Source organism: Arvicola amphibius, chromosome 12 (assembly GCF_903992535.2).
Source record: "Arvicola amphibius chromosome 12, mArvAmp1.2, whole genome shotgun sequence".
Taxonomy (NCBI): Eukaryota; Metazoa; Chordata; class Mammalia; order Rodentia; family Cricetidae; genus Arvicola; species Arvicola amphibius.
Genome location: NC_052058.2, coordinates 65,912,208 through 65,924,282, shown reverse-complemented (window position 1 = coordinate 65,924,282; position 12,075 = coordinate 65,912,208). Strand labels below are relative to the sequence as shown.

The following is a 12,075-nucleotide window of genomic DNA, read 5'->3' as shown; positions in this document are numbered from 1 at the left end:
AGTATATATGGTATATATGTATTTTAACCTGAAAATAAACAATTTGTAAAACATTCTTCCTCCCTCTTCCCTTCTTGCCTTTGTTCATTTGTTCTTTTTTGTTGTTGTTGGTGGTGGTGGTGGTTTTTTTGTTTTTGTTTTTTTGAGACAGAATTTCTCTATGTAGCCCTGGCTGTCCTGGAACTCACTCTGTAGACCAGGTTGGTCTCAAAGTCACAGAGATCCGCCTGCCTCTGCCTCCCAAGTGCTGGGATTGGGATTAAAAGCATGCGCCACCACACCTGACACAGTCATTCTTTTACTTGGATTCTGGGAATCCAGACTGAGGTTGGCAAGCCTGCACAGCAAGTGCGTTAACTATTTTTAAACACAATTAAAATTTTAATGAATGTATATTTAACAGAGCTGTTAGTTTTTGTGCTGTATAAAAATATTTTAATCCTTTTCTTTTCACACTGTGTGTAAGTCAGGAAAAGAATCATTGTTGTTGTTTGTTTGTTTGTTTGAGACAGTATCTCTCTATCTTGTAGCTCCTGCTGTCCTAAAACTTACTATGTAGACCAGACTGACCTCGAAATCACAGAGATCTACTACCCACCTCAGCCTCACAAGTATGGGGATTAAACGTGTGTACCTCCATGTCCAGCTACTCTTAGTACTTTTTTCTTTGTTCTTGTTTTGTTAGTTAGTTAGTTAGTTAGTTAGTTTTGTTTTGTTTAAGGTGGTCTCATTTGGTCCAGGTCAGCCTTGAACTCACTATGTAGCTGAGGATGACCTTAAACTTAAATGTCTCACTTTCTTGCCTCTGTTTCCTGAGTGCTAGGATCACAGATATACGCCACACTTGATTTTTCTTAGTACTTTTGGCATTTTCATCTATATGTAATAAATATTATTGAGCAAAATATTGTGCTAGAGGTAAACATAGTTAGACTTGACCTTAGTCACCAAGTCATCTAAATATTGATCTTTTTATGCTAGTTCTAATTTTATCATATGTTTATTTATTGTATGTATGGGAGGTTTGGCATGTGTGTGCCACAGTATATATACAGAGAGAAACATGATGCTCAGAGTATTGGAAGCCCTTATGCTCTTACAACCATAGTAATTCTCTTACTGTTCTCTTACTACTACAGTGGATAATTCATTTTACTAATGTTACAATTCCATTAAAATAAATTTAATCCTAATAATTTTTCTTGTACTGAAATGTTGGATTATTGCAGTAAAGTACCAGCTGTATACTTAGAATTTCTTAAGATATATCAAAATGTGGTTCAACAATGAAAACAGACTATTTTCTGAAGTTTATGTCGTGGATATTTGGGTAATATATGGTAGTTACTTTTCTAAGTCAGTTTGTGCTTTAACTGATGTTAATTACAAATTCTTTACAGAATTATGTTCAACTGATATGATAATCATTGTTTTTTCAAAAGGATATAACACAATGTCTTTTATAGAATGTTTTGGTTTTGGTGTCTTAAGACAGGATTTCTCTGTGTATCCATAGTTGTCCTGGAACTCATGTTGTAGACCAAGTTGGTCTCAAATTCACAGAGCCCCACCTGCCTCTGCCTCCCAAGTGCTGGGATTAAAGGCATGCACCACCACACTTAGCTTTTGCAGGTTATTTTTGAGTACTTTGATATATAAACTTTGTCATGTTTCTGCTGGATTTGCTCTAGACATCAACATGTACATTGAGAAATTAGGGCAAGAATTAAAAGTAGAGTAAGTGAAGGGTGTAATGCTCACTCTATCCTGCAATGAGGTTTGAGCTTCTCAGTTATATTTTTTAGTTTGATACCTTATAATCTGCTAGAATTTTAATTGCACTTACCAGGCAGCCATCTGGACCTTCTCTAAGCAAAGCCAGTCTAGTGTACAGCTGAAATGATTGATGGGCTCTGGAATTGATTAGTTGTTCTGTGAGACAAATGAAGTGTCTTGGCAGAAAATACCAGAGGTCACTGCTGTGGTCAGACCAAAAAGCTCGTAGAATTTCAAAGAGATGTTTTCATTGTTGACTTATAAGTTTCAGTTTTTAAGCAGTAATAACATTTTGAGGTTATTTTGAAAAATAACTTCATTGGTTGCTGGCTGCTCTTTAGTGTTGATTATAAAGAGGACGAATGTAGGTAAAAACTAGGATGAAAATCAAAACAAAGCTTTGTGCATTGTTTTCTTGGTCAGAATAAAAACTTGAATGAAAGCATAGAGAGCTTGACACTGATAGGGAAATTACTGTGAATTGTTAAAAGCGGTGTGTAATTGGATAAAAGGCGGCAGCATCACGTGGTTTTATTGCTGTTTGTAAGGTCTGATGGTATAAAATTCTGCTTAGGGTTTCATGCAAAGCCTCACATTGTAACCTGGTTTTAGCAAGTCTGTTTAAGGACTCTATTAAAAACATATTTTATGTTTTAAATATGGAGTATTTGGGTTCTGTTGCTTTCATCAGGCTAAGTCGTTAGACACACAGTTCTTAGCCCTAAGAGCCTCTGTTTGGCTGGTTGGGGTAATCCTTCCCTATTTCACTGCTGCCTGTGATCAACACGGTGTTAACACTTTGGTGATCGGTGATAAATTAGATGACATATGTCTTGTTACAGTCTGGTTGTTCTTGAGGATACACAAGTGTGTGCAGGCAAATGGGCAACTCTCTCGTGAGGATCTGACTGCTCAGAATGAACTTGAGCTATGGATTTATTCAGCCTGTAAAACCTCAGCTGGCATAAATAATTAAGAAAGCAAAGGTTTGTCTGTGGTGCATACCTCAGGGACTCATGGCTCCCTTCCTGCTCCCTTCCTCCCTTTCTTATGAAAATGATCCCAGTTGCACTCCCAGATAATAACACACCAAGCAATTAAAAGCCATGGGTGGCTGGAGAGAGGAGAAAAGGTTTAGTTAATGAGCTTTTCCTCTTCCAGTGCCCATGAGAGCCTCAGGAATGACAAGGCGATTAAGGCAAAGAGATAATTATAGATTATGTGAAAATGGGTCCCTGGGGACAGGCAGGTCTTGACATAAACAGTAAGTGTTGTAACAGTCTCCTGGCTCTCATATTCGCCCTTTCCTAATGTGCTGCATTTCGCTTCTGTGTGCTCAGTGCCGTGATGCCAACCAAGCATACAGGCGAATCCACCTGTTTGCAGATCAACAGCCCTTTAGAAAAGGGGTTATTCGCTAACCAGAGTCACCATCCATCCTTTTCTCTCCTTTCTTTGTCCCCTTCCTTTCCCCCACGTTGTACTCTCCTTTCTCTCCTATGCCCTCATCTTCAGGTAGTTATGATGAAATGGTAACACTTGTTTACAGAGTTTCCTGTGGGTATATGTGCTTGTATATCAAAGTATGTATATGTGTGTATAAGTTTTAAATATAGTATACCCATTACAATATTAAGAGAAGATATGTTGAGGCTGGGAAGAAAGCTTAGCAGCCAAGAGCACTGACTGATCTTTTAGAGGTTTCAGGTTTGATTCCTATGACCCAAATTCTGGCTTACAATCCCAGTCCTAAGGGATCTGACTCTTTCTGACCTCTGAGCACCTTGCACATATGATACATGAATATACATGTATGCAAACACCCATACACACAAAATAAGCTTTGGAAATCAAAAACAAGAGAGGCAATATATGCATTATAAGTAATAGAAACAAGGTCCTTCACCATCTCATCTAAGAATAGTCCTCCTCTTACACTTTGGTCACTCTGCTCAAACCTTATTTTAAGGTTTTTGAAGCTCTAATTAAGATTTGTTAGATGGATTGATTAACAGTGATAATGCCCAAGCATGATAAATTACCTCACCTTAAAACTTGCTATATTATTATATTTTTTTTAGACAGGGTCTGACATAGCCCTGGATGGCTTTCAACTCTTGATCCTCCTGCCTCTGCTTCCTAAGTGGAGGTGTACTATCATGTCTTGCTATGCTATATTATGAAGCTAATATAATGACAGTTATCATCTATTAACTGTTTGTACTCATAATCATATTATGTTCTATGAGCTATTTCACCTAATCTTATTAAATGTAGATGTTAGTGGTATCCCTGTATTCCAGATGAGGACACACATATAAGGTTAGATTTCTTGCCCAAGGTCAATATGGTTAGTACTCTTCAAATTACTGTGCCTCACTGAAATGTTTGAAGAGACAGCATAATTTCTAATTAATGAAAAAGAGTTTGACAGTTGCTATTGTATTAGTATAATATCTTCAGTTAAAAAATTAAATACCTTTTCCTTTCAGCGTTCGTAAGAATGTACTTCCCTGATAAAGTTTGCCTGTAGTCTCTCATTTATCACTATACTGATGATGCTTCCTTTGGATTGTTTTATTGATTTTAGACTCAGTTTAATGGTTGGAAATGTTAACTGGCCCTGTGGAGGGAGAAGTCTTTTAGCAAAGCAGGTGTGTGAATTTTTCTGGTGTGGGCACTGATTTTCCAGGATCGATCAGAATTAGGCATTTTTTTTCATGGAGACATTTAAAGCATCAGCAGTTTTCCTTCAAATTTGTTACGAGCGAGGCAGAGTCTAAAAGGCGGAGTGGCTCTTCAGCAGTCGGGGTCTGTATGAAGTCACCGCTGAGTAACTCTCCAGTATAGCTAATTACCTTTCATCAGTAGACAATTTCCACATGTCTGTTTGACAGGCAGGGGTTCAAGAATTATTTTAAGAATAAACTACAGATATCCAGATAGTTTGTAAGTGCTTTAATCTTAGGGCAGTATTCCTTAAATGTGATCCCTGTTCAAACAGCGTTTGCCTCTATTGGATCTTTGCCTGTTGGTCTTATAACAAAAGTATTTTTTTGTTATAAATAAAATGAAGTTTATTTTAAAGAGATGGTTATCAATTATGAAAGTTATATATAACATGGTAGGTGACCTATATATATGTACATATATGTGTGTGTACATGTATATATATGTACATGTCATCCTTACTTTCAGTTTACATTGTTGATTCTGTGAAACATATGCCATAATAATCAATTCTGAAATTTATAATAGTAAAAATTATCAAAGTGTCATAGCAAATGAGTAATAATATTGACAAACCAATTAAAATAAATAGTATCAACTCAAATGATATATTTGTGGATATATCATTCTTCCAATAAATAATTCTCACGTTATTTATGACTAGTATTTTGTAAAGGAGCTGTGACTTGCAGGATTCTCCTGAGGCTCACAATTGGTAAAATTAAGACTCACAGCCAGTGATCCATAAGGGGAAATTAACATCTAAGATTTTAATTACATATTAAATAGAGCCAAGAATTACTTATTCTAGCTGTCATAGAACTCACTCTGTAGACCAGGTTGGCCTTGAACTCATAGAGATCCACCTGATGCTGCCCCTTGAGTGCTGGGATCAAAGGCTGAAGCTAGGACTTTTAATATCCTAAATTAACCCTTGAGTTAGGAGTTGACTGTACCTGACCAGCTTTACTGGAAACCACTGACCACACTCTTCTTTCAGAGAAACGGCTGTGAGTAAAATTAAGATGTATATTGTTCATAAATATTTCCTGTTTTCACTTTTTGGCTGTGGGTTGTTTGTTTTGCTTTGCTTTATCTATCTATCTATCTATCTATCTATCTATCTATCTATCTATCTATCTATCTATTTATTTATTTTTCAGGGCAAGATTCTCTGTAGCTCCTGGAGCTAGCTCTGTAGCCCAGGCTGGCCTTGAACTCACAGAGACCCGCCTGCCTCTGCCTCCCGAGTGCTGGGTTAAAGGCGTGCGCCACCGTGTTTTACTTTCTTTTAACGCAGGAGGTAAAGTATGTAAAGCAAGAGTCTTCGGAGGCATCTGTGAGACATGCTTCCCTTCCATTAGTACTCTGCTCACTTGTCTAGAAGGACAGTGTTGTTTTTCTTGACCCCTGACCCTGACAGCAGGCCATTTTTGTTCTCTAACTAACTTGCTAGGTTGCCGGCATGAGCAGGGCTCTTCGTGATGCTCTGTCCTGTCTGCTCCGCTCCTCTGCTGTTCCCTTTGAACACCCTGCCGTGGACAGTTGCTTACAGTTTGCCTGGGCAACTTTCCTTTGTTCGGCCAGTCTTTTTATTTTGCTGAGTCCTTTGCATAATGGATGTCATTTGCAAGCTCACCTTCTAATGCTTTCTTTGACCATCCTTATTGTTATTTTTATTTTAAATTCACAAATAATCATGTATGTATGTTTATGGGTGCATTGTGTTATCTTGATTTGTATTTACATTATAGAAAGAGTCAAGCAAGTTAATGTCCTGGTCACCTCACAGATTTATCACCTTTTGTGGTATAAACTTAAAATTGTTCTGATTTTATGAAGTGTAAGAGCTTATGTAGCTGTGGTCACTGAAGCGTGCTCCTCCAGTGTAACTGAAACTCGGGTGCCTTGACCAGCATCTTCCTTTCCAACCTCCTCCCTCCTCCAGTCTGTGGTAACCACTCGTCTTACTGTACTTCTGTGAAATTTACTCTTTACAGTTCCACCAAAAAGCAAGGTCACACAGGGTCTTTCTGTGCTTGACCCCTTTCACTAAGCATGGTGTCTTAGTCACTTCTCTATCACTGTGAAGAGACACCATGACCAAGACAACTTGTAAACACATTCAGTTTGGGCTCACTGTAAGTGGAGGCTGCTCATTTGTTTCCCGGCTGCCCAGACCCAAATAATCACACAGAAACTATTTTAATTGCAACACTGTTTGACCAATAGCTTAGGAGTATTTCTATCTAGCCCTTTCATCTTAACCCATTTTTATTAATCTGTGTATCATCACACCTACCGGTAAGGTTCCACGTGTCCTTTTCCTTCGGCAGCTACATGGCATCTCCCTGATTCCGCCTTCTTTCTATATCTCTGTTCAGATTTCCCACCTGGCTTTACTCCGTTTGCTAAGCCATTGGCCGAAAAAGCTTTATTCATCAACCAGTAAAAGCAACACATATACAGAAGTGCATCCCATACGAGCTTACAGTTTCAGAGGGCGAGTCCATGGCCATCATGGTGGAAAGCATGGCAGTAGGCAGGCAAGCATGAGTGGAGCATTAACCGAGTGCTTACGTGTTGAGACAACAACCACAGGGAGAGAAAGAGCTAACTGGAGTGATGTGGGGTTTTGAAGTCTCAAAGGCCACCCCTGTGAAATACCTTCCTCAACAAGGCTGTACCTCCTAATCCTTCCCAGCCAGTTCTACCAACTGGGAGCCATACATGCAACTATATTAGACTGTTTGGGCTATTCTCATTAAAAACCATCACATAATTCCCTCTAGCTCCACCTGTGCTGTCACAGATAATAGAATCACCTTCTTGTGTTGCATTGTTTGTCACATTTTCTTCACCCATCTTGATAGACACAGGTTGCTTCCATATCTAAGCTATTTAAATATTGTGGATATAAATGCAAATACCTCCTCCCAATATTGATTTCAGCTCCTTTAGTTATATACTCAGAAGTACATTGCTGGAAAACATGGTAACTCCATATGTGTTTTTTTCAGCTACTTCTGTAGTTTTTTCAAAATGCTTTATGATTAACAGCCTACAAGGGCCCCTTTTTCTCCCTGTTCACCAGCACTTGTCAGCATGTACCTTCTTAGGAGTAACTTGTCAGCAGGCAAGACATGACTCTCATTGTGGCGTTAATGTACAGTTCCCTTCTGATTAGCAATCCTAAATGTTTTTCATAGCTGCAGGTCATCCATATCTCTTCTCTTCTCTTCTCTTCTCTTCTCTTCCTCTCTCTCTCCCCCCCCCCCTTTCATTTTGAGAATTTTCTCTTCAGAACCTTTTCCATTTTTAAATCAGGGTATTTGTTTTCTTGCCATTGAGGTGGTTTTTGGTTTTTTTTTTGTTTGTTTTGTTTTTGTTTGTTGTTGGAGGCTTTCTAAACATTTTTATTTATTTTTTAAATTTTCATTTTGTATTCCAACCACAGTTTTCCCTCCTACCCCTCCTCCTGTCCCTCTTTGTCTTCCCCCCACCCCAGGCCACTTGCCATCCACTCCTCCCAGTGAGTCAACAAAGTCTTCCACAGTAAGTTGGGGCAGGACCATTACCCTTCCCCTGCATTAGACTGAGCATGGCATCCCACCATTGGGAATGGGCTCTAACAGGCTAGCTCATGCACCAGGGATAGGTCCTGGTCCTACTGCCAGGGCCCCTCAGATAGTCCAGACTTCACCACTGTCTCCCACATATGGAGGGGCCTACTTCAGCTCCATGGAGATTCCACAGCTGTCGTCTTCTGAGTTCATGAGTTCCTAAGAACTTGGTTCAGCTGTCTCTGTAGATTTCCCCATCATGATCTTGACCTTCCTTGTTCATATATTTCCTCCTCCCTCTCTTCGATTGGATTCCTGGAGCTCGGCCTGTTTCTTGGTTGTGGATCTCTGCATCTGGTTCCATCAGTTGCTGGATGAAGGCTCTATGATGCTAGTTGGGGTATTCACCAATCTGGTTACAGGGGAAGGCCAGTTCGGGCACCCTGTCCACTGTTTGCTAGGAGCCTTAGCTGGGATCATCCTTGTAGATTTTGGGGGATTTCCCTGGCATCAGGTGTCTCCCTATAGTGGCTCTCTCTATCAAGATCTGTCTTTCATTACTCTCCCACTCCATCCCTCTTCCACCTTGACCATTCTGTTCCCTCATGTTCTCATCTCCTATCCCCTCCCCTTTACTGCTCCCCCTCGTCCCCAGTTTACCCAAGAGTTCCTTATACATTTTGGATATTCTTTGAGTAGCTGACTCCTGGCTTTTGACCACTGCTGCATAGAATATTGGGACAGAGCAGTGGTATGAAAGCATCTTTTTATAGTGCCTAAGAAACATTTCCATTGTTTACTCATTGCAAATAATATGATTTTACTTTTTATAAATATGCAATTTTAATATAAATTTCACTTCAAAAATGTGCCCTGATGGAATTTAAATAAGGTAATGATAATCCATTTAAAAATGCACAACTTATCATTGAAAAAATGGGAAAAGGTACATAGGATCATAGTTTTCAAATACGTGAATCTTCAGTTGTCCCAAAATGTTAAAATGATATTCTTATCTTAATTAAAAAGTATATGAGTGAGCTCTCTGTAAAGAACATTTACATCATTTTTCTTATTTTTTACTTCCATTTTCATTTAGAAGCAATGTGTTTCTAAATGTAGTCATCAGTCTATCATATATAGTTCTCTACAACAAAATTGTGTACATAAATTGAAATTTTTTAAATTGTTTTTTCTGTGACATAGGTGTTTTAAGCATTTTTCTTATTTGAGCTACCTTTATAATATTATTTCTGTACATTTGATTAAAATAGCACACATTATACATTTTGTTAAATAATTAACTATCCATAAGTAAAAGCTCATTGGAAATTTCTCTGAATAAGATGAATGGGCTTTGCGGGATAGTTAAAATGTTTGCTGTGCTGGGTATTCATCAGGACCTCTGGATTCTTGGCGTGTGCTCACCACTGACCTGCACCTCAGACCCGAGTCATGCTCTGAGCTCAACATCAAGTCTGTGGTCTGTTTTGTTTCATTTCTTTCATCCCTACCGTCAGTAATGAGTGATGTCCTAATACCAGGATTCACCAAAACTGTTCTTAATAGCAAGGATTTTTGTTTCTTGGAACACAGCAACCTAATGAAGTATTTTGACGAAATGTTCTTAGTATATCAATTGTTTTTTAAAGCAAAGGAGTAAAAGATTAGTTGAATTAATAGCTATTTGCTACATCTTGGTCAAATCTTTTGGTTGTATTTCTTAGAGATGTGATGTAATGCCAAAGGCAAATACTTTTATAAACCAAGAGGAGAGTGTTTGAAGATAACACAGGAGGAGGAGGGGGGTGAAATCCTTAGCATGAGATGCCCTTTGGGCAGGCAAGCACAGGAGGGAGGTGCTTGCTCGGGAGGGGAAGCTGGGGCTGGGCTCCCTTAAATGACCAGTACTGGAACATCCCCTCCGAGCTCTTTGCATGCTCCCTGGCCCCTTCTTTGAGGATTTTTTGGGGGGAGGGTTGAAACAGGGTTTTTTTCTGTAGTTTTTGGAGCCTGTCCTGGAACTAGCTCTTGTAGACCAGGCTGGCCTCAAACTCATAGAGATCTGCCTGCCTCTGCCTCCTGAGTGCTAGGATTAAAGGCGTCTTTGAGGAATTTATGGTGTTTGTTTGTATCTTTTTGGGTATAGTCTTTCTTTCTTTGGGTTTTAATTCTCTCAATATCTTCCCATTGTCTATTTACTGGAATATCAGTCTCCAGTTGCTTAATAAGTATTGTGAACTAAAGTGAAGTGTTTACTGAAGACTAGATTTCTGAGCTAGCACATAAGATATAGATGAAACAGGAGTTACTTGGACTTTGTGTGTCTCACTGTGAAGTATACTTGAAAGTATCCTTTTGTTAGGAAGAGTCTTTCAGGGGATGGCATAGATAGCAGGGTTAGGAATGACGGTGACTGTCTTCTCTTGTAATTAGATGAAACAGCTGTGTTAATCAGTTTCCCATTGCTATAACAAGATACCTGAAATAAGTGCAGTTAAAGGAGCCAAGGTGTATTTTGGCATTACTTTCAGAGGCTTCAGTCCGTGATCAGCTTGCTCCATTGCTACAGGCCTAAGGCTGAAAAATCATGACAGCAGGAATGTGTGGCACAGATGCTGTTTACCTCCCAGCAGCCAGGAAGGGAGAGAGAGGCCAGATCCAGGGACAAAATCTGTACTCCAAAGACATCATCTTCTTCCAAGTTCTTCCTAGGAGGCCCTGCCTCTTAATAGTCCATTCTGCTTGAACTCATAAATGGTCAATTGTAGATGGAGCGGCGGGGCTGCGTCCCACCACCCGGCTAGCTTTACACCCGAAATAATTACACGGAAGCTGTATTCTTTTGAACACTGCCTGGCCCATTAGTTTCAGCCTCTTATTGGCTAATTCTCACATCTTGCTTTAACCCATATTTAGTAATATGTATAGCACCACGAGGTGGTCGCTTACCAGGAGAGATCTTAACCTGCGTCTGTCTTAGAAAGGAGAAGCATGGCGACTGCCTGAAGCGTCTGCCTTCTCTCTCCCAGCATCCTGTTCTGTCTACTCCGCCTACCTAATTTTCTGTCCTATTAAAGGGCCAAGGCAGTTTCTTTATTAACCACTGAAAGTAACACACAGACAGATGACTCTCCTCCATCAGTCAATCCACTGATAAAAATTAGTCCCCTCATGATCCAAACCCTTCTCAACACCTTTGCCATCCAGAAACCAAGCCTTCAACACTAGAGTCTGTTGGGGATACTGCATATCAAACCATAACAGTAGCCATGTTCTAACACCATTCCTCTTTCCCATTAGGCTGTATCCTTACCTTTGGAGTGATCTTAGGAGAGACTTTATGTCTTGTGCTAGAAAAAAAACTCATTCGCCAAATAGGAGAGAGGGAGATAAATTTATTTTTACTGAAAAAAAAAAATGTTAAGAGAACGGGAGGCCAGTCAGAAGATGTACTAATATTCTTAAGATCTACATTGTATTGCAGGGCTTAGAATCACCGCACATGCAATCTCATTTAAGATGAGTAGGACTGAGAGAGAATAATTGTTTTGGAGGACTTCACAGGGCATTGTAGTAGGAGAAAGAAAGCTTGGTTTGTATCTGAGAGACATGGTAGAACATACTTGTAATTTAGTTCTTAGATGGCTGAGGCAGGAGGATTGCAGGTTTGAAGCCAGCCTGAGCCACATAGTGAGATCCTGTGTCAGGAATCAAAGTGGTTGGGGTGGGGAAAATGGCTTGATTTGTTCACCAGTAAAATAAATAGTATTTTGGTGTGAAAATTGATATATGGATATATTTAACGAGTAAGACCAAAAGTATCCTTAATTTTTTAATATTAGACACTTGATTTATAGCACATTAGCAATGCTTTTATTAAGCTTTTTACTATCTAATTTAAGTCACGTTATGCCTTACCCTGTAGTGTCATTTTAGATGCCTCTGCCTTACTTACTTATTAGTTAAAAACTGCATATCACAAACATGCATTAGATTTTAAAAT

General features: G+C 39.2%; 1 protein-coding gene across 1 annotated transcript in view; it reads left to right on the top strand.

The window, feature by feature from the left end:
- The window catches only part of Acbd6 (acyl-CoA binding domain containing 6), a 148,430-nt gene that overhangs the window by 55,150 nt on the left and 81,205 nt on the right, over positions 1 to 12,075 (top strand). The gene's annotated exons all lie outside the window — the stretch shown is intronic.